At 42.1% G+C, this 22,607-nt stretch overlaps 1 pseudogene; it reads left to right on the plus strand.

Annotated features, from left to right (window-relative positions):
- Window positions 1–14,998, plus strand: part of LOC124026989 — a 32,142-nt pseudogene extending 17,144 nt beyond the window's left edge.
- The last annotated feature ends 7,609 nt before the right edge of the window (window positions 14,999–22,607 follow it).

Genomic DNA, 22,607 nt, shown 5'->3' on the forward strand with positions numbered 1-22,607 from the left:
CCATCCAGTCCTATCCTTCAGTTACCCTAAACCTCTCCCATCTATCTCTGAAGACCATCCAGTCCTATCCTTCAGTTACCCTAAACCTCTCCCATCTATCTCTGAAGACCATCCAGTTTGATTTCTATTTGCCATATATTATTAACTGTGATGTTTCACAAAAGTTAATGACCTTTATATTCTCATAGTTTCTGCAGATAGTAAATTAAAAATAAACATGTTTGCTAAACGTATTATTATATTATTGATCAATTGACTATGACTTTTCAAATCCCCCAGTAGTGCTGTCTGCAGAGTTAGCTCCAGGTAAATGTTGCCATTCCTTGACATGCGACCAAAAACAAGCTACATTTGGACAGTACTAAAACAAATGATCTAATGATTCTGCCTCTTCGCAGCTAAATCTGCAGAGGTTGATTGTATCCCCCATATATAGAACATTGTATTGGTTGCAAAAATTTTGTATAATAATTCAAATTGAAAAATCCCAAGTTTTGAATCTTGCGTCATTTATAATTTTCTTTAACCAATGTTGGTCTTTAATGCAGGACTGACAGACAAGTCTCTTACTTTTTCCCCTTTCCACCATGTTTGTGGTAATGCTGCAATTAGTTGGTTGTAATTTTGGGTAGTGCAGACATTTCCATGTATTGTTGTTATCTCCACCAGTCCTATTTATGATATAATTTACAAAGATTAAACCTTTTTTAAGTATTCAATTTTACTTTCATTTTTATGATCAATATAGTATATTTGAGTTTAACCACAATTTTTTTAAACCTAATTCCATTTTCTCCTTTTAATTTTTCCAGGTTTCTGACATGTCCCTGATTTTCTGGTTAACAACAACATTGGATGCTCTAAGTCCACAACAATACTTAAACCACATCAGGAGACCACTTTTGAAGTCTGAGAAAAATCTAAGACATGTTCATTTTTGTGTGTAGATACCCTTTAATTTAAGTGGCACCAGCAAGAGCCTTGCTTGGTAAGTGGTGTCTCTGTAGCACACATGTGATTGCAGAGTCTGCTGAACAAATCACAACTGGATTGATGCTAATATTCATGATATCATTCTGCCAGGTAGGAACAGACTACTTTGTAGTTAACGTTTAATTGACAAGGTTTGTGGGAAAGCTTTTCCATCAACCAGAAGATGGTTGTCATTAGCATCATCACTAACAGCTACACGTAGTGGTAGACTGCACTCAGACAGGGGCATTTCCTGGCTGTTTAATCTGGCTTTTCCATCAACCAGAAGATGGTTGTCATTAGCATCATCACTAACAGCTACACATAGTGGTAGACTGCACTCAGACAGGGGCATTTCCTGGCTGTTTAATCTGTCTTTTCCATCAACCAGAAGATGGTTGTCATTAGCATCATCGCTAACAGCTACACGTAGTGGCAGACTGCACTCAGACAGGGGCATTTCCTGGCTGTTTAATCTGTCTTTTCCATCAACCAGAAGATGGTTGTCATTAGCATCATCGCTAACAGCTACACATAGTGGTAGACTGCACTCAGACAGGGGCATTTCCTGGCTGTTTAATCTGTCTTTTCCATCAACCAGAAGATGGTTGTCATTAGCATCATCGCTAACAGCTACACGTAGTGGTAGACTGCACTCAGACAGGGGCATTTCCTGGCTGTTTAATCTGGCTTTTCCATCAACCAGAAGATGGTTGTCATTAGCATCATCGCTAACAGCTACACATAGTGGTAGACTGCACTCAGACAGGGGCATTTCCTGGCTGTTTAATCTGTCTTTTCCATCAACCAGAAGATGGTTGTCATTAGCATCATCGCTAACAGCTACACATAGTGGTAGACTGCACTCAGACAGGGGCATTTCCTGGCTGTTTAATCTGTCTTTTCCATCAACCAGAAGATGGTTGTCATTAGCATCATCGCTAACAGCTACACGTAGTGGTAGACTGCACTCAGACAGGGGCATTTCCTGGCTGTTTAATCTGGCTTTTCCATCAACCAGAAGATGGTTGTCATTAGCATCATCGCTAACAGCTACACATAGTGGTAGACTGCACTCAGACAGGGGCATTTCCTGGCTGTTTAATCTTCAAAAAGTTGAAGGGAAATACAAATCACATTTAATGATGATTTTCAGGCAGAGAGTTCAGAATAACTATAACAAAAAATGAATACAAATTATACCAGGGCACTTCAGAGACTGGAAGGGTAAAGGGACTCGTGCTCTACACAGGTAGAGACATATCTGTCCATGTTGCCTTTTGCAAAGTGGGCACTGCTTCATGTCCAACACCACCACTCACCTAAATAGCCCACATGCCACTGGGTGAGAAGTTTTTAAAATTATTTTTGACCAGAATTATGTGTGTGTTGTTAGTGATGAGCCTTGGTCCATTTAGTTCTGAATATGCCACCCTCGTCAATCTGTCACCTAATCCTGCCTAATGGGCAGGTCAGCCCTGGAGGAAAGTATTGGCTGTAAGAAGTAAGAGAACATAACATCTGGTTGTTTTTAAATGACTTCTTTTGACATTGCTTTATTTTTGTTCCGATCTGTGTTGCTCACTCCAGTCAGCAGATGGCGATGTGAGTTTTTCAGGTGATGCTTCTTGCGTGACGTATAATCTAGTGGACGGAACAGGAGGCTTCTTCAACAGAGACAAAAGGCTTCTGATTCAACCAATGCGGTGGTTTGCTAGCGAACATAGAAACGGAGCATTTAAGGTCTTTAGTCTAATCTTGTGTATATTAATCTTAGTGTTTGGAACACAATTCTTTTTACGCATCTACTTGTTAATTTAAACATAGTTTGCTTCTTAAATTAGCGAATGTGTTAACTTGATACTGCACAAGGCTAATCGCCCGGAGCATGAGGTCACGAAACTAGACGGAGAAAGATCTGGTGAAAGGAGAGGAAGAAGCTTTCAGAATGGAAGAGGAGGCTATCACATTGAAACAAGAGGATGATATTACAGGGAAAGAGGAAGATGGGAAAGAGGTTGTCAGAGTGGAAAATGAGGAGGTAGAAGCTTTCAGAATCAAAAAGGATGAAGATCCCGTAACATTGAAGAAAGATAATATAGTGAAAGAAGAGGAAGAACCTTTCAGAATCAAAAAGGAGGAAGATGCCGTAACATTGGAGGAGAATGTAGTGAAAGAAGAGGAAGAACCTTTTGGAGTAAAAGAGGAAGAGGAGGATATCTCAATAAAAGAGGAGGAAGATGTTTTAGGAGTGAAAAAGGAGGAGGAGTCAGAATATCCGATTACCATCAGTGAGTACTGTCTTAAAAACAGGGGCACAAACGATGCAATTGTTGAATGTGGTTTTAAATGGGGGATTCTACTGAAGTTCTACACTTGAATATGTTGTTCAGTACTGCCATTGGTACATATTTTTTAAATGAGATGTATTTTATTCTCCATGTGGTCTATATTAAAGCTCACTTCATCTTGTATAACAGGATTCTACTATCCAATTCTGGTGCATCATTTCTACATAAAATATCAAAGGGATAAAAAAGCCAACCATGTTTGATGTTGTCATTCACACAGGAGAGAGACATGACGATCCTGGATCCTCTGGGGAGCCTCAACAACATCCTGATGCTGACGAGTCAGAGAAGAATCTCTCCAGATCAGAACACCAGATGGTACAGCTTGGTCTGGTCTAGCATACAGCTTGGTCTGGTCTAGCATACAGTTTGGTCTGGTCTAGCATACAGCTTGGTCTGGTCTAGCATACAGCTTGCTCTATCTGGGTCTGGGCTGTGTTTCTGTAAAGCAGTTTATGACAACAGTGACATCAGCATCCATAATGATATGTGTCTGTGTCCCCTCTTTATGGTTACCAGGACAACGCTAGCCCTTCCTCTCTCCCGGAGTCCCCGTGTCGTGCCTCTCCCGGTAGCACCTTACTGCTGGGTATGAAGAGGTTGTCTGTGCTGCTGGTGGACTGCAGGAAAACAACAGGGCTGAGTGGAACTGTGAGAGGAGGAGAAGAGAAGAAAGGATCAGATTTGACTCATCAAAGTAAGTGCTGTAATTTAGTTTGAACAAATTAAATAGATCTGCCCACTGGAATCTGTTACCAGGACAACCAGCAGAGTTCTGTTTGGTGACAGGAAGATAGACTGGTGTCTGTTACCAGGACAACCAGCAGAGTTCTGTTTGTTGACAGGAAGATAGACTGGTGTCTGTTACCAGGACAACCAGCAGAGTTCTGTTTGTTGACAGGAAGATAGACTGGTATATTTCCACCACGGTAGACAGTTTTGTTAGTTGACATGTAAAACCTTCATGTAAGTTTGTTTTAGAGAAAAACCAATAGACCATATAAAACCTTGATGAAAGTTAGATTTAGAGAGAAACCAATAGACCATATAAAACCTTGATGAAAGTTAGATTTAGAGAGAAAGTTTCAAGATGATCTCATGTAAGGTGCATGTTTTACAAAAACCTTTTCCATAAAACATGATGGATGTTACATTGCCTGTCCCAGTCAACCCCCCTCTCTTTACTAGACTGTAGAACAGGAACAAGGCCCTGCATTAAGGACCAAATTGTGATAAATAGAAATGTTTACCAGTTCCATTTAAGGACCAAACAACTGACAGCTGTGCCAAATAAATGTCAAAATAGTTGGCAAGAGATTTTCATTGTACTGATTCCATGGCACATGGTTTATGAATTGACATGCAAAATGACGCCGGATTCAAAGCTTCAATTATTATACAAAATTCTTGCAACCAATATAATGTTATATATGGGGATACAATCTTCCCAGCTCTGCAGATTTTGCTGTGAGAAGGCAGTCATTAGATCATTTATTTTGGTACTGTCCATATGTAGCTCGTTTTTGGTCACATGTCCAGGAATCGCTGAAGAATTGCAACATTTACCTAGAACTAACGCTGCAGATGGCAATACTGGGTGATTTGAAAAGTCCTATTCAATCAATCAATAATATTATAATTATTTTAACAAAAATGTTTATCTTTAATTTACAATCTGTAGAAACTATGAGGATTGAAAAGTTTAGTACTTTTGTGAAGCATCACAGCACAGTTAAAATATATATGGCAAATATAAATCCCATATGGATGTTAAGAGACAGATGGGAGGGGTTGAATGGAGCTGAAGGGTGGGACTGGATGGTGTTTAGAGACAGAAGGGAGGGGTTGAATGGAGCTGAAGGGACTGGATGGTGTTTAGAGACAGATGGGAGGGGTTGAATGGACTGGATGGTGTTTAGAGACAGAAGGGAGGGGTTGAATGGAGCTGAAGGGACTGGATGGTGTTTAGAGACAGAAGGGAGGGGTTGAAAGGATTGGATGGTGTTTAGAGACAGAAGGGAGGGGTTGAATGGAGCTGAAGGCTGGGACTGGATGGTGTTTAGAGACAGATGGGAGGGGTTGAATGGAGCTGAAGGGTGGGACTGGATGGTGTTAAGAGACAGAAGGGAGGGGTTGAATGGAGCTGAAGGGTGGGACTGGATGGTGTTAAGAGACAGATAGGAGGGGTTGAATGGAGCTGAAGGGACTGGATGGTGTTAAGAGACAGATGGGAGGGGTTGAATGGAGCTGAAGGGACTGGATGGTGTTTAGAGACAGATGGGAGGGGTTGAATGGAGCTGAAGGCTGGGACTGGATGGTGTTAACTTGGCTTCTACTGCATTCGCGTAACAGGCAGGCTCCTCGTGGAGTGCAATGAGAGGCAGGTGGTTAGAGCGTTGGACTAGTTAACTGTAAGGTTGCAAGGCAGGATCCCCCGAGCTGACAATGTGAAAATCTAGCATTCTGGCCCTGGACAAGGCAGTTAACCCACCGTTCCAAGGCCGTGCTTGTTAAACCAGGGTAGTGGGTTTGATTCCTGGGACCATCCATATGTTAAGTGTTTGCAAACATGACTGCAAATCGCTTTGGATAAAAGTGTCTGCTAAATGGCAGATGTATCCACTGATTATACCAAACATTTCGAACACCTTCCTAATATGGAGTTGGACCCTCCCCTTTTCCCCTCAGAATAGCCTCAATTCGTCGGGGCATGGACTCTACAAGGTGTCGAAAGCATTCCACAGGGATGCTGGCCCATGATGACCCCAATGCTTCCCACAATTGTGTCAAGTTGGCTGGATGTCCTTTGGCTGCAGTGGAGGCTCCTGAGAGGAGGAAGGGGAGGCTCCTGAGAGGAGGAAGGGGAGGCTCCTGAGAGGAGGAAGGGGAGGCTCCTGAGAGGAGGAAGGGGAGGCTCCTGAGAGGAGGAAGGGGAGGCTCCTGAGAGGAGGAAGGGGAGGCTCCTGAGAGGAGGAAGGGGAGGCTCCTGAGAGAAGGAAGGGGAGGCTCCTCAGAGAAGGAAGGGGAGGCTCCTCAGAGGAGGAAGGCGACTAAATATAGTCACGTCACCAAATAATTGATTAAAACATGAAGGTCTACAGTAGCCTCAGCAGCATTCTGTAGGGTAGCACCATGGTGTAGCCTGGAGAACAGCGAGTTTCCGTTTCTCCTCTGAGTATTTTGACTTCAATACAAACCTACGAGGTTTTGGAAAAGTTTTTTTTCACCTGGTCACATCAGCTGATGTGCATTGAAGTCCAGGAGCGAAGGGAAAAGGTGAGAGGAGGAGAGAAGGAATACAACGTGGCTGTAATGAATGTGAACTGTGTTTACACATGATCAAGGGGTGTATTCATTCCGAAGATTCTGTTGAAAAACATTAACATTAACATTGAAAAACATTAACATTAACATTGAAAAACATCTTAAACAGAACAAAACAGCGATAAACAAACCTGAATTTGTTCAAAAGAAACTCTCGTTTGCAACTGCTGGACTAATGATTACATTCTAGATCAGTAGGTGAGAGTGGTATTGAATGTGTCACTGTCTGTCACCTTAAATTTTTCTCTCAACCTGTGTGCGCCTACATTGTGAACTTTCATTCATCGACTCTTCCGGCGCCGACAGAGATGGACTAGGTTGTAGCTACCTCATGATGGGTATAGGGAAAATGTTAGTATCATGTAGTAGTCCAAACCTATCACTGTTACATTGAACAGGGTGAATGGAATATGAATGACAGTCATCCAACATGCTGTAGTAGAAATAAGGACATGCCCATGAAAAACAAAAGGGTCCTCCCTCATCTTAAACGGCACTGACCTCCACTGTTACGGTGGTGGACCATTCTTGGTACACATGGGAAACTGTTGAGTTGGAAAAACAAATCACAAATCGGTGCGCCTGGAACCTACTACCATACCCCGTTCAAAGGCACTTAAATATTTAGTCTTCCCAATTCACCCTCTGAATGGTACTCAGACACAATCCATGTCTCATTTGTCTCAAGGCTTAACAATCCTTCTTTAACCGGCCTCCTTCCTTCATCTACACGGATTGAAGTGGATTTAACTAGTGACATCAGTAAGGGATCATAGCTTTCACCTGAATTCACCTGGTCAGTCTATGTCATTGAAGGAGCAGGTGTTCTTAATGTTTTGTATACTCAGTGTATAGCAGGACAGATAATCAAGTGCTATTTCCATGTGATGCATTTGCTCTATTGTTTACAGGATGATTTGTATCTTATAGAGCGTGGCTTTAAGGGAAGAGTATGGTCACAGCTAGACAAAAACGATTGTGAAAATGAACAGAGAAAATGTGTATTAACACACTTCCTATTCATAGAAGAATTTATTCATCATCTACATATTCATATTACGCTTTTACGTCTGTGTACAGGAAAGTAGTAGTTGTAAGACGTAAGAGAAAATATATCAGCTTGTGTTAAATTATTATGACGTTCTTTCCAATACAAAAAGTGTAGTAACTATTGTTTCCAAACTGCGTTACCCACTCCAGCCAGCTGATGGCGATGGGCGTCTTTCAGTTGACTCTTCTTTCGTGACGTATAATGGACTGGACGGATGCTTCTTCAGGAACAACAAGGCGCAAATTCTTTCAACCACGTCGGTAGCTTGCTAGCCAACATAAACGTGAAAGATTGACTCTTTAGACCATCTTAATGTACATTATCTAATCTGTGTTTTAAACACAGTTCTGTTGATCTATTAACTGGTTAACTGTAACCTAATTTGCAAACTTGTTAAAGATTGATGCTGAGCCTAGCACTAGGCTAGTCGCTAATACTAACTAGCTAGCTAACATCCCTGACCATGAGTTCATTAAACTACTCATCCCTGCTATAGAAGAGGAGGTCTGCTGTTTGGAGAAAGAAGTTCTGGCGCTGAACATTGAAGAAGAGGTTGAGGTTACAGTGAAAGAAGAGAAAGAACATTTTAGAATGAAAAAGGAGGAAGAGGAGGCTGTTATAGTGAAGGAAGAAGATGCTGTTATAGTGGAAGAACATTTCAGAATGAAAAAGGAGGAAGAGGAGACTGTTATAGTGGAGGAAGAAGATGCTGTTATAGTGAAAGAACATTTCAGAATGAAAAAGGAGGAAGAGGAGACTGTTATAGTGAAGGAAGAAGATGCTGTTATAGTGAAAGAACATTTCAGAATGACATTTACATTACATTACATTTAAGTCATTTAGCAGACGCTCTTATCCAGAGCGACTTACAAATTGGTGCATTCACCTTATGACATCCAGTGGAACAACCACTTTACAATAGTGCATCTAAATATTTTAAGGGGGTGAGAAGGATTACTTTATCCTATCCTAGGTATTCCTTAAAGAGGTGGGGTTTCAGGTGTCTCCGGAAGGTGGTGATTGACTCCGCTGTCCTGGCGTCGTGAGGGAGTTTGTTCCACCATTGGGGAGCCAGAGCAGCGAACAGTTTTGACTGAGCTGAGCGGGAACTGTACTTCCTCAGTGGTAGGGAGGCGAGCAGGCCAGAGGTGGATGAACGCAGTGCCCTTATTTGGGTGTAGGGCCTGATCAGAGCCTGGAGGTACTGAGGTGCCGTTCCCCTCACAGCTCCGTAGGCTAGCACCATGGTCTTGTAGCGGATGCGAGCTTCAACTGGAAGCCAGTGGAGAGAGCGGAGGAGCGGGGTGACGTGAGAGAACTTGGGAAGGTTGAACACTAGACGGGCTGCGGCGTTCTGGATGAGTTGTAGGGGTTTAATGGCACAGGCAGGGAGCCCAGCCAACAGCGAGTTGCAGTAATCCAGACGGGAGATGACAAGTGCCTGGATTAGGACCTGCGCCGCTTCCTGTGTGAGGCAGGGTCGTACTCTGCGGATGTTGTAGAGCATGAACCTACAGGAACGGGCCACCGCCTTGATGTTAGTTGAGAACGACAGGGTGTTGTCCAGGATCACGCCAAGGTTCTTAGCGCTCTGGGAGGAGGACACAATGGAGTTGTCAACCGTGATGGCGAGATCATGGAACGGGCAGTCCTTCCCCGGGAGGAAGAGCAGCTCCGTCTTGCCGAAGTTCAGCTTGAGGTGGTGATCCGTCATCCACACTGATATGTCTGCCAGACATGCAGAGATGCGATTCGCCACCTGGTCATCAGAAGGGGGAAAGGAGAAGATTAATTGTGTGTCGTCTGCATAGCAATGATAGGAGAGACCATGTGAGGTTATGACAGAGCCAAGTGACTTGGTGTATAGCGAGAATAGGAGAGGGCCTAGAACAGAGCCCTGGGGGACACCAGTGGTGAGAGCGCGTGGTGAGGAGACAGATTCTCGCCACGCCACCTGGTAGGAGCGACCTGTCAGGTAGGACGCAATCCAAGCGTGGGCCGCGCCGGAGATGCCCAACTCGGAGAGGGTGGAAATGAAAAATGAAAAAGAATGAAAAAGGAGGAAGAGGAGGCTGTTATAGTGATAGAAGAGAAATAACCGTTTAGAGAGGAAGAGGATGCTATCTCAATAAAGGTGAAGGAGGAAGACGTTTTTGGAGTGAAAGAGGAGACAGGATATCAGATTAACACCAGTGAGTACTGTCTTCAACAGGGACACAAACTATGCCGTTGTTGAACTAATGTGTGGTTTTAAAGTGGCATTCTACTGAAGTTCTACACTTGAATATGTTGTTCAGTACTATAGGAATTGTTAAAAGGTCAATCTGCCATTGGTACACATATTTTAGGGACTTTTCAATTCGATGTATTGAATTCTCCATGTGGTCTACATTAAAGTTCCCCTCATCTAGTATAACAGGCTTTTAAAATTCAATATTGAAGCATAATCTCTACTTAAAATATCAAAGGGACATATTCATGCCTCTTGTAAGACCCTATGATTTTATTAGACGGTTATAAGTTTACTATTCATTTTTATGTTCTCATTTACACAGGAGAGAGACATGACTATGGTGGATCCTCTGGGGAGCCTCAACAACATCCTGATGCTGACGAGGCAAAGAAGAGTCTCTCCAGATCAGAACACCAGATGGTACAGCTTGGTCTGGTCTAGCATACAGCTTGCTCTATCTGGGTCTGGGCTGTGTTTCTGTAAAGCACTTTATGACAACAGTGACATCAGCATCCATAATGATATGTGTCTGTGTCCCCTCTTTATGGTTACCAGGACAACACTAGCCCTTCCTCCCTCCCGGAGTCCCTGTATCGTGCCTCTCCCGGTAGCACCTTACTGCTGGGTATGAAGAGGTTGTCTGTGCTGCTGGTGGACTGCAGGAAAACAACGGGGCTGAGTGGAACTGTGAGAGGAGGAGAAGAGATGAAAGGATCAGATTTGACACATCAAAGTAAGTGCTGTAGTTTAGTTTGAACAAATACAATAGATCTGCCCACCGGTATCTGTTACCAGGACAACCAGCAGAGTTCTGTTAGTTGACAGGAAGATAGACTGGTGTATATGGATGTTATGAATATCATAACACTGAAAAAGGATTCTGCCAATGAAAAGAGAGAAACCAGTTGACCATATAAATCCTTGAAAGTTAGCTTTGGAGAGAAAGTTTCAAGATGATCTGATGTAAGGTGCTTGTTTTACAAAAACTTTTCCTTAAAACATGGATGTTACATTGCCTGTCCCAGTCAACACCCCTATCTAACTCAAGACTTTGGTCATTAATTAACTAGGTCATACATTTTTTTGTAGTGATTCCTATGTTGTTGATGTAAGTAATATTTGTTGGTCCGTGGTGTGTAATGATGAGCAACCAGACGCTGCCCTTGACACATTTGAAACTGCTTATCCCAGTTACTAATAAGCAGCACCCATTAAGAAAATGACTGTAAAAACTGTTAAATCCACGTGAATTGATGAGGCATTTTAACAATGGTATGATGAAGAGGGAGGCAAAAGAGATGGCATATAGGTCTGGCTGTATAACTGATTGGCAAACCTATTGCAAATTGAGACATCATTTGACTAAACTGAATAAAAAGAAAAAACTACACAATGAAACAAAGATAAAATACATGAAGAATGATTGTAAAAAGCTGTGGAGCATCTTCAATGAAATTTTGCGCAAATAAAATCTACAATGACAAGTCACTGGTGGCAAGTCAGTTAAGAGCAAATTATTTTTTTCAATGACGGCCTAGGACTGCCTTGTTCAGGGGCAGAACGACAGAGTTTTTTACCTTGTCAGCTCAGGGTTTCGATCCAGCAATCTTTCGGTTACTGGCCTACCGCTCTAACCACTAGGCTACCTGCCGCCCCAGAGCTACCTGTCTAACAGAACACAGAGAGTGTTCTTTAATGGAAGCCTGTACAACAAAATCAAGTTTGAATCAGGAATTCCCCAGGGCAGCTGTTTGGCACCTACTTTTTTCAATCTTTACCAACAACATGCCAATGACATTTGAGTAAAGCCAGTGAGTCTATGTATGCGTTGACTCAACAATGTACATGTCAGCTACTACATCGACTGAAATGACTGCAACACTTAACATAGAGATGCAGTTAGTTTCAGAATGGGTGTCAAGGAATAAGTTAGTCCTAAATATTTCTGATTACCTTAAAACCTATTGGTGTTAGGGGGTAATAGTATTTTCACTTTTGGGGAAAAAACGTCCCCGTTTTAAACGGGATATTTTGTCAAGAAAAGATACTAGAATATGCATATAATTGACAGCTTTGGATGGAAAACACTCTAACATTTCCAAAACTGTAAAGATATTGTCTGTGAGTATAACAGAACTGATGTTGCAGGCGAAAGCCTGAGAAAAATCCAATCCGGAAGTGCCCCAGGTTTTGAAAGCGCTGCGTTCCAATGACTCCCTATATGGCTTTGAATGTACCATCAACGAGCTTAAGCTTTCTACGTATTCCCCAAGGTTTCTACAGCATTGTGACGTAGTTTTACGCATTTCTGTTGAAGAATAGCCGTATGGGGGCACATTGCGTAAGTGGTCACATGGTGGCTCCGAGAGAGATTATCGCGTAAAGTGCAGAGGTAGCCATTACTCCAATCGGTCCTAGAGAAAAAGGAATTGTCCCGACTGATATATTTTCAAATAGATATTTGAAAAACACCTTGAGGATTGATTCTAAACAACGTTTGCCATGTTTTTGTCGATATTATGGAGCTAATTTGGAATCTTTTTTGGAGTTGTGACCGCAATTTCCGGGCGATTTCTCAGCCAAACGTGAAGAACAGAGCTATTCGCCAATTGCCCGCTCCCTCAGAGACCTGTGGCATTATTGTGTGAACAAACTGCACATTTTCTAGTTGCCTTTTATTATCCCCAGTACAAGGTGCACCTGTGTAATAACCAAGCTGTTCAATCAACTTCTTGATATGCCACACTGTCAGGTGGATGGATTATCTTGGCAAAGAATAAATGTTGACTAACAGTGATGCTCATGAAACATCCAACATTTTACATGTTGCGTTTATATTTTAGTTTTTTGTTGTTACTATCAGTTTTAGGAACATTTACCCAAAATATGACATCAGCGATAATCAAAATATTGAAAATCTGTGAATGTCTAAATAAGAAATTGGTCCATTTAAACAGCAATGTGTCCGAACCCTTTCAACAACGGGGAGATGTTACTGATGTGCTTTGTATCTTCGACGTAAAAACAAGTTTTGGACTTCCACACAAAATGACTTCTTTAGTTATTTTATGTTTAAGGAAGTGTGTAGGTCACATTCTGTATCATACAGCTATGAAAGTTATATATTTAGAACCACCTGTTCAATTGGAATCCAGCGACGTCTGTGTCTTCAGTGTCCTAGAACTGTCTAGGTTTTTGTGTTCTGACTTGTAAAACAGGATGAATAAGTAATGTAAACATATCAGTAATTACCAGGAATCTCTACATTTGTTTTAAAATCACACTAAGATAGTTAAAACTGGCCTCGGGTTATTGAGAGATCTGATTTAGGATTTACCCTCGTAGCAAGGTTGTTTTATCATGTGGTTTTATTCGGGTCTCTATTTAAAAATAACACTGTCTTTGGCAGGAGAAAGGCCAGACTCGGAGGAACCAGAGCCAGGGACGTCCAAACTAGCAAGACGACACCACTGCTCCCACTGTGGAAAGAGTTTTCACCAGAAAGCACACCTGAAAGCTCATGAGAGAATACACACAGGAGAGAAGCCTTACCACTGTTCCCTGTGTGGAAAGAGTTTTCACCAGAAAGCACATCTGAAAGCTCATGAGAGAATACACACAGGAGTGAAGCCTTACCACTGCTCCCAATGTGGAAAGTGTTTCAACGAGAGAGGAAACCTGAAACGACACGAGGGAATACACACAGGGGAGAAACCTTACCACTGCTCCCAATGTGGAAAGTGTTTCAACCAGTCGGTGGAGCTGAAACAACACGTGAGAATACACACACGGGAGAAGCCCTACCACTGCTCCCAATGTGGAAAGTGTTTCAACAAGAGAGTAAACCTGAAACGACACGAGGGAATACACACAGGAGAGAAGCCTTACCACTGCTCCCAATGTGGAAAGTGTTTCAACCAGTCGGGGGAGCTGAAACTACACGAGATAATACACACAGGAGAGAAGCCTTACCACTGCTCCCAATGTGGAAAGTGTTTCAACCAGAGAGGAAACCTGAAACAACATGAGAGAATACACACAGGAGAGAAGCCTTACCACTGCTCCCAATGTGGAAAGTGTTTCGTCCGTTCGGGGGAGCTGAAACTACACGAGAGAATACACACAGGAGAGAAGCCTTACCACTGCTCCCAATGTGGAAAGTGTTTCAACAAGAGAGTAAACCTGAAGCGGCATGAGAGAATACACACTGGGCAGAAGCCTTACTACTCCTCCCAGGGTGCAAAGCTTTTGCCCATTTAGGAAGCCTGAAAGAACACATTAGACTGCACACAGAGGAGAAGACTTAGAAAAGCTCAGACTGTGGGAAAACATATTACTCATAACAGTGATTTAAACGTCATTAGAGAATCCACACAGGAGAGAGAAATTACTTCTCTTAGCGTGTATGTTGATATTTCACATCACATTGACTTAAAATTCACCAGAGAACATACACAGTGCTCCCGTTGTCTTATATTGTTGTCTGACAATGTGTTTACCTGTCTTTACCAGATGAAATTAAATGGTACAGGGTATACTCAAACATATATTTGTTTGTTTTTATTAGAAAACATGAATTGAATATGGAGTATGTCAGTTTGAATATAAAGGAGATCAGGTTCCTTGTTTTAAATTGTCCTTTTTTAAACTCTCTGTGTTTATCTGGGTGTGTCATTCCTCCAGCACTACAGATAATCAAGTGATATTTGGATGTGATGCATTAGTTCCATTGTTGACATTTGCATTGTTGGCCCACTGATGATTTAATGAAATGAAAATGTTCAGACTCTGTAATGGAAAATGTTAATTGTTTGTGTGTCCACATAACTGAGTATGTGACTAACCTTGTGAAACTGTCCTATTATAAGCTCCTGTTCTTGGGAGTATCATCCTGTGTTGCAAACCAATTTGCACCTGTGTCCTTGTATGAATAAAGTCCCGCCCAGGAACAGGAAACTATAAAGATATGTGCTAATCACTCAATGCTTCAGTAATTCAGACTGTCTCCACTGCGCTGTGTAACTCTGTTATTCTCTCTGAGCTCAGAAATAAAAAATATTGGTTTGACTTGGACTCCAGCAGATCCTTATTTTATAATACCAACCACAACTCGCCCATGGATTGCTGTGTATTATTGTCTAAATGAAGAGTTCCTCTTTCGACTTTCCTGGGGGCATTTACAATACTCCCACTGGTTGAATAAAAGTTTTTACCCGAATGATGAGATTATTATCTTATTTGTCAAATGGCAACCAAGCATCGATCATTATGTCACCAGAATAAGAACCTCAATGTATTGGAAAGGAGCATCAAGCTCATCACGTGCACTTTCACCACCCTTTGAAGTTCATAACTTATTTCATCTGTAGCCTAATAAACTACATGGTTTCTCAAGTCATAGTGGGAGGACCACACAACATATCATGTGACTCCAAGTTAACTAAGATGTGATTGTTATCATTAAGGAGTTTCCACAGCCATTTCTCACTTAGACATTTTTACTGACACAAATATACAAACAAATTGTCAAACGAAGTAACAAATCGTCTGTCAGCATTTATAAAAGTGTACAGGCATATCCTGTTTCCGTCATCCCGGTCATTACTTCTGAAATGGTTGGATCAATATCCACCTTCATGATGAGGATGAAGCCTGACTTGGAATGTCTGAGTAGTTCTATATGATGTCATAATACACCCCTCTGATAATCAAGTGATATTTGGAATGTCTGAGTAGTTCTATATGATGTCATAATACACCCCTCTGATAGTGATACATTTGCTCCATTGTTTCCATGTCAGTTGGTTTCCCACTCTGATGGTTTATATCTGACAGAGGAGCTTTAAATGAATAGTATGGTGACATCTTAGTGTGTCTTGAAGTAAATAGGATTATTAATCATAAACTCCTACTGCAACAATACACTGCAGCTTTGACATCAAGAAGAGAATGGGCTGATGGGTGGTGGTGGTACTCTATAGGTAAGGCTGTCCAATATGAATGTTCAAATAGTCACTTCTAGCCAGCCTCCGCCCAGTACCCTGCCCTGTATTCTAGTCAAGGCTCATCCTATATAACTACTGCAGTACACACCTTTTATATTCATATACGGTCCATAATGTCTAGATACACCAACATATACATTTTAAACAAATTGTATTTATTTATATTCCAGACTCTGACATTCCTCGTTCTACCATTTCTATATTTCTAAATCCTTAAAATGAATTGTAGGGAAAATCATTAGGTCACACAAATGACTATTTCTAAACAAAGATAATAGACAAGTAGAATGGGAGAGGTTTCTTATACTATCTATATCCTCCGCTCTCTCCACTGGCTTCCAGTTGAAGCTCGCATCCGCTACAAGACCATGGTGCTTGCCTACGGAGCTGTGAGGGGAACGGCACCTCAGTACCTCCAGGCTCTGATCAGGCCCTACACCCAAATAAGGGCACTGCGTTCATCCACCTCTGGCCTGCTCGTCTCCCTACCACTGAGGAAGTACAGTTCCCGCTCAGCCCAGTCAAAACTGTTCGCTGCTCTGGCTCCCCAATGGTGGAACAAACTCCCTCACGACGCCAGGACAGCGGAGTCAATCACCACCTTCCGGAGACACCTGAAACCCCACCTCTTTAAGGAATACTTAGGATAGGATAAAGTAATCCTTCTCACCCCCCTTAAAATATTTAGATGCACTATTGTAAAGTGGCTGTTCCACTGGATGTCATAAGGTGAATGCACCAATTTGTAAGTCGCTCTGGATAAGAGCGTCTGCTAAATGACTTAAATGTAAATGTAAATGTATACTTACCCGGTGAAGAGACTCCAGGGATGGTGAGGAAGGCTGTAGGAATGAAGATCAGACAGTGAAGAGACTCCAGGGACGGTGATGGAGGCTGTAGGAATGAAGATCAGACAGTGAAGAGACTCCAGGGACGGTGATGGAGGCTGTAGGAATGAAGATCAGACAGTGAAGAGACTCCAGGGACGGTGATGAAGAATCAACCAGAGAATCAACCAGATTAATTCACAGTCAGTGTTGTTCAGCAGAGAATCAACCAGATTGATTCACAGTCAGTGTTGTTCAGCAGAGAATCAACCAGATTGATTCACAATCAGTGTTGTTGAGCAGAGAATCAACCAGAGAATCAACCAGATTGATTCACAATCAGTGTTGTTGAGCAGAGAATCAACCAGATTGATTCACAGTCAGTGTTTTTGAGCAGAGAATCAGCCAGATGGATTCACAGTCAGTGTTGTTGTGCAGAGAATCAACCAGATTGATTCACAGTCAGTGTTTTTGAGCAGAGAATCAACCAGATTGATTCACAGTCAGTGTTGTTGAGCAGAGAATCAACCAGATTGATTCACAGTCAGTGTTGTTGAGCAGAGAATCAACCAGATTGATTCACAGTCAGTGTTGTTGAGCAGAGAATCAACCAGGTAATCCATGTCCAAGTTATTCAGGTGCATAATAAAATGTTTTTATTCTATTCTTGTTATTCAACTAAAAAATGTTCTCTGAATGAGAACAAGCACATCTGTGAGCGTTATGCATTATTACATCGATTGACTGAATGATGAAGCTGACAGCTTTGTAGTAAAACAGGTTTGGAGTTAATTCTAATTCAATTCCAGTCAATTCAGGAAGTAAATCAAATTCCAATACCAGCTCTTCATAATTGAAAACCATAGAAGGGAATTGGCATTTTCAGTTGACTTCCTGAATGCTGAATGGCAGTGAGATGCCACCCTCCTTCTCACATCCAGCCTGTTCCTGATATTCTGCTCTACATACAACGCATTCGGGAGGTATTCAGACCTCTTGACTTGTTCCACATTTTGTTATGTTCGTCTTAATCTAAAATGGATTAAATTGGGATGTTTTCCTCATCAATCTACACACAACACCCCATAATGACAAAGCAAAGACAGGGTTTTAGAAATGTTTGCAAATGTATTTTATAATTAAAAACTGAAAAATAACATTTACATAAGTATTCAGACCCTTTACTCCGTACTTTGTTGAAGCAATTTGTAATTTGCAAATAAATTCATTAAAAATCCTACAATGTGATTTTCTGTATTTCTTCTTCTCATTTTGTCTGTCATAAATTAAGTGTACCTATGATGAAAATTACAGGCCTCTCTCATCTTTTAAGTGGGAGAACAATTGGTGGCTGACTAAATACTTTTTTGCCCCACTGTATGTTAATCTCTAGGAGACAGAACAAGTCTCCTTCCTGAGATGTATCACGGCTGTGTGGTCCCATGGTGTTTATACTTGCATACTGTTGTATGTAAAGATGAACATGGTATCTTCAGGCGTTTGGAAATTTCTCCGAAGGATGAACCAGACCTGTGGAGGTCTACAATAATTTTTCTGTGGTCTCGGGTGATTTCTTTTGATTTTCACATGATGTCAAGCAAAGAGGCACTGAGTGTGAAGGTAGGCCTTGAAATACATCCACAGGTACACCTCCAATTGACTCAAATTATATCAATTAGCCTATCAGAAGCTTTGAAAAACATGACATCATTTTCTGGCATTTTCCAAGCTGTTTAAAGGCAAAGTCAACATAGTGTATGTAAACTTCTGACCCACTGGAATTGTGATACAGTAAATTATAAGTGAAATAATCTGTCTGTAAACAATTGTTGGAAAAATGACTTTTGTCATGCACAAAGTAGATGTCCTAACCGACTTGCCAAAACTATAGTTTGTGAACAAGACATTTGTGGAGTGGTTGAAAACTGAGTTTTAATGACTTCAACCTAAGTGAATGTAAACATCCCTTGTATAGCCTCCACATTGACTCTGTACTGGTACCTCCTGTATATAGCCTCCACATTGACTCTGTACTGGTACCTGCTGTATATAGCCTCCACATTAACTCTGTACTGGTACCTCCTGTATATAGCCTCCACATTAACTCTGTACTGGTACCTCCTGTATATAGCCTCCACATTAACTCTGTACTGGTACCTCCTGTATATAGCCTCCACATTAACTCTGTACTGGTACCTCCTGTATATAGCCTCCACATTAACTCTGTACTGGTACCTCCTGTATATAGCCTCCACATTAACTCTGTACTGGTACCTCCTGTATATAGCCTCCACATTAACTCTGTACTGGTACCTCCTGTATATAGCCTCCACATTGACTCTGTACTGGTACCTCCTGTATATAGCCTCCACATTGACTCTGTACTGGTACCTCCTGTATATAGCCTCCATATTGAGTCTGTACTGGTACCTCCTGTATATAGCCTCCATATTGACTCTGTAGTGGTACCTCCTGTATACAGCCTCCACATTGACTCTGTACTGGTACCTCCTGTATATAGCCTCCACATTGACTCTGTACTGGTACCTCCTGTATATAGCCTCCACATTGACTCTTTACTGGTAACTCCTGTATATAGCCTCCACATTGACTCTGTACTGGTATCCCCTGTATATAGCCTCCACATTAACTATGTACTGGTACCTCCTGTATATAGCCTCCACATTGACTCTGTACTGGTACCCCCTGTATATAGCCTCCACATTGACTCTGTACTGGTACCCCTGTATATAGCCTCCACATTGACTCTGTACTGGTACCCCTGTATATAGCCTCCACATTGACTCTGTACTGGTACCTCCTGTATATAGCCTCCACATTGACTCTGTATTGGTACCCCCTGTATACAGCCTCCACATTGACTCTGTACTGGTACCCCCTGTATATAACCTCCACATTGACTGTACCGGCACACCATTTATATAGCCTCCACATTGACTCTGTACCGTTACCCCCTGTATATAGCCTCCACATTGACTCTGTACTGGTATCTCATGTATATAGCCTCCACATTGACTCTGTACTGGTACCCCATGTATATAGCCTCCATATTGACTCTGTACTGGTACCTCCTGTATATAGCCTCCACATTGACTCTGTACTGGTACCCCATGTATATAGCCTCCACATTGACTCTGTACTGGTATCCCCTGTATATAGCCTCCACATTGACTCTGTACTGGTATCCCCTGTATATAGCCTCCACATTAACTATGTACTGGTACCTCCTGTATATAGCCTCCACATTGACTCTGTACTGGTACCCCTGTTTACAGTCTCCACATTGACTCTGTACTGGTACCCCATGTATATAGCCTCCACATTGACTCTGTACTGGTACCTCCTGTATATAGCCTCCACATTGACTCTGTACTGGTACCCCCTGTATATAGCCTCCACATTGACTCTGTACTGGTACCCCCTGTATATGGCCTCCACATTGACTCTGTACTGGTATCTCCTGTATATAGCCTCCACATTGACTCTGTACTGGTACCTCCTGTATATAGCCTCCACATTGACTCTGTATTGGTACCCCCTGTATACAGCCTCCACATTGACTCTGTACTGGTACCCCCTGTATATAGCCTCCTGTATATAGCCTCCACATTGACTCTGTACTGGTACCCCCTGTATATAGCCTCCTGTATATAGCCTCCACATTGACTCTGTACTGGTACCTCCTGTATATAGCCTCCACATTGACTCTGTACTGGTACCCCCTGTATATAGCCTCCACATTGACTCTGTACTGGTACCTCCTGTATATAGCCTCCACATTGACTCTGTACTGGTACCTCCTGTATATAGCCTCCACATTGACTCTGTACTGGTACCCCCTGTATATAGCCTCCACATTGACTCTGTACTGGTATCCCCTGTATATAGCCTCCACATTGACTCTGTACTGGTATCCCCTGTATATAGCCTCCACATTGACTCTGTACTGGTATCCCCTGTATATAGCCTCCACATTGACTCTGTACTGGTATCCCCTGTATATAGCCTCCACATTAACTATGTACTGGTACCTCCTGTATATAGCCTCCACATTGACTCTGTACTGGTACCCCCTGTTTACAGTCTCCACATTGACTCTGTACTGGTACCCCATGTATATAGCCTCCACATTGACTCTGTACTGGTACCTCCTGTATATAGCCTCCACATTGACTCTGTACTGGTACCCCCTGTATATAGCCTCCACATTGACTCTGTACTGGTACCCCCTGTATATAGCCTCCACATTGACTCTGTACTGGTATCTCCTGTATATAGCCTCCACATTGACTCTGTACTGGTACCCCCTGTATATAGCCTCCACATTGACTCTGTACTGGTACCTCCTGTATATAGCCTCCACATTGACTCTGTATTGGTACCCCCTGTATACAGCCTCCACATTGACTCTGTACTGGTACCCCCTGTATATAGCCTCCTGTATATAGCCTCCACATTGACTCTGTACTGGTACCCCCTGTATATAGCCTCCTGTATATAGCCTCCACATTGACTCTGTACTGGTACCTCCTGTATATAGCCTCCACATTGACTCTGTACTGGTACCCCCTGTATATAGCCTCCACATTGACTCTGTACTGGTACCTCCTGTATATAGCCTCCACATTGACTCTGTACTGGTACCCCATGTATATAGCCTCCACATTGACTCTGTACTGGTATCCCCTGTATATAGCCTCCACATTGACTCTGTACTGGTACCCCCTGTATATAGCCTCCACATTGACTCTGTACTGGTACCCCCTGTATATAGCCTCCACATTGACTCTGTACTGGTATTTTGCCTCGTTATTGTTTTTTATTGTGTTACTTTTTTGAACGTTTTATTTTGGTAATATTTTCTTAACACTTGTTTTTCTTATCTACGTTGTTGGTTAAGGGCTTGTCAGTAAGCATTTCACGTTAAGATCCACACCTGTTGTATTCAGCGCATGTGACAAATAATTTTTGATTGTAACTAAATATGAAGTATGTCAGTTTCAATGTTACGGTCTTTGATCCAATTATATTTTTGAAACTCAGGCTGTGTGTGTTTATCTGCGTCATTCCTTGATCATTCCTTGTGGTCCTGTAGCTCAGTTGGTGGAGTATAGTGCTAAACCAGGGTAGTGGGTTTGATTCCTGGGACCACCCATATGTAAAGTGTTTGTACACATGACTGCAAATCCCTTTGGATAAAAGTGTCTGCTAAATGGCAGATATATCCACTGATTATACCAAACATCTGGAGCAACTTCCTAATATGGAGTTGGACCCTCCCCTTTTCCCCTCAGAACAGCCTCAATACGTCGGGGCATGGACTCTACAAGGTGTCGAAAGCATTCCACAGGGATGCTGGCCCATGTTGACTCCAATGCTTCCCACAATTGGGTCAAGTTGGCTGGATGTCCTTTGGGTGCAGTGGGGTCTCCTCAGAGGAGGAAGGGGAGAACCATCGTCCTCAGTTATTTTCAGAAAAATAAAAAAGGTAAAATATTTAAAAGTGGTCCTTTTTAGATAAAACTATACTAAATATAATCACATCACCAAATAATTTATTAAAACATACTATTTTGCATCCTCCTCTGGATACATTGACCACAATACAAAACCTGGGAGGATTATGGTTCTCAAGGCTTCCATAGACTTACACGGGTATTATGACAACTTCCGGAGGACATCCTCCAACCCATCAGAGCTCTTGCAGCATGAACTGACATGATGTCCAACCAATGAAAGGATCAGAGAATGTATCTAGTACTGAAAGCATAAGCTACAGCTAGCTAGCACTGCAGTGCATAACATGTGGTGAGTAGTTGACTA

This window comes from Oncorhynchus gorbuscha, unplaced genomic scaffold, assembly GCF_021184085.1.
Source record: "Oncorhynchus gorbuscha isolate QuinsamMale2020 ecotype Even-year unplaced genomic scaffold, OgorEven_v1.0 Un_scaffold_2875, whole genome shotgun sequence".
Lineage (NCBI taxonomy): Eukaryota > Metazoa > Chordata > Actinopteri > Salmoniformes > Salmonidae > Oncorhynchus > Oncorhynchus gorbuscha.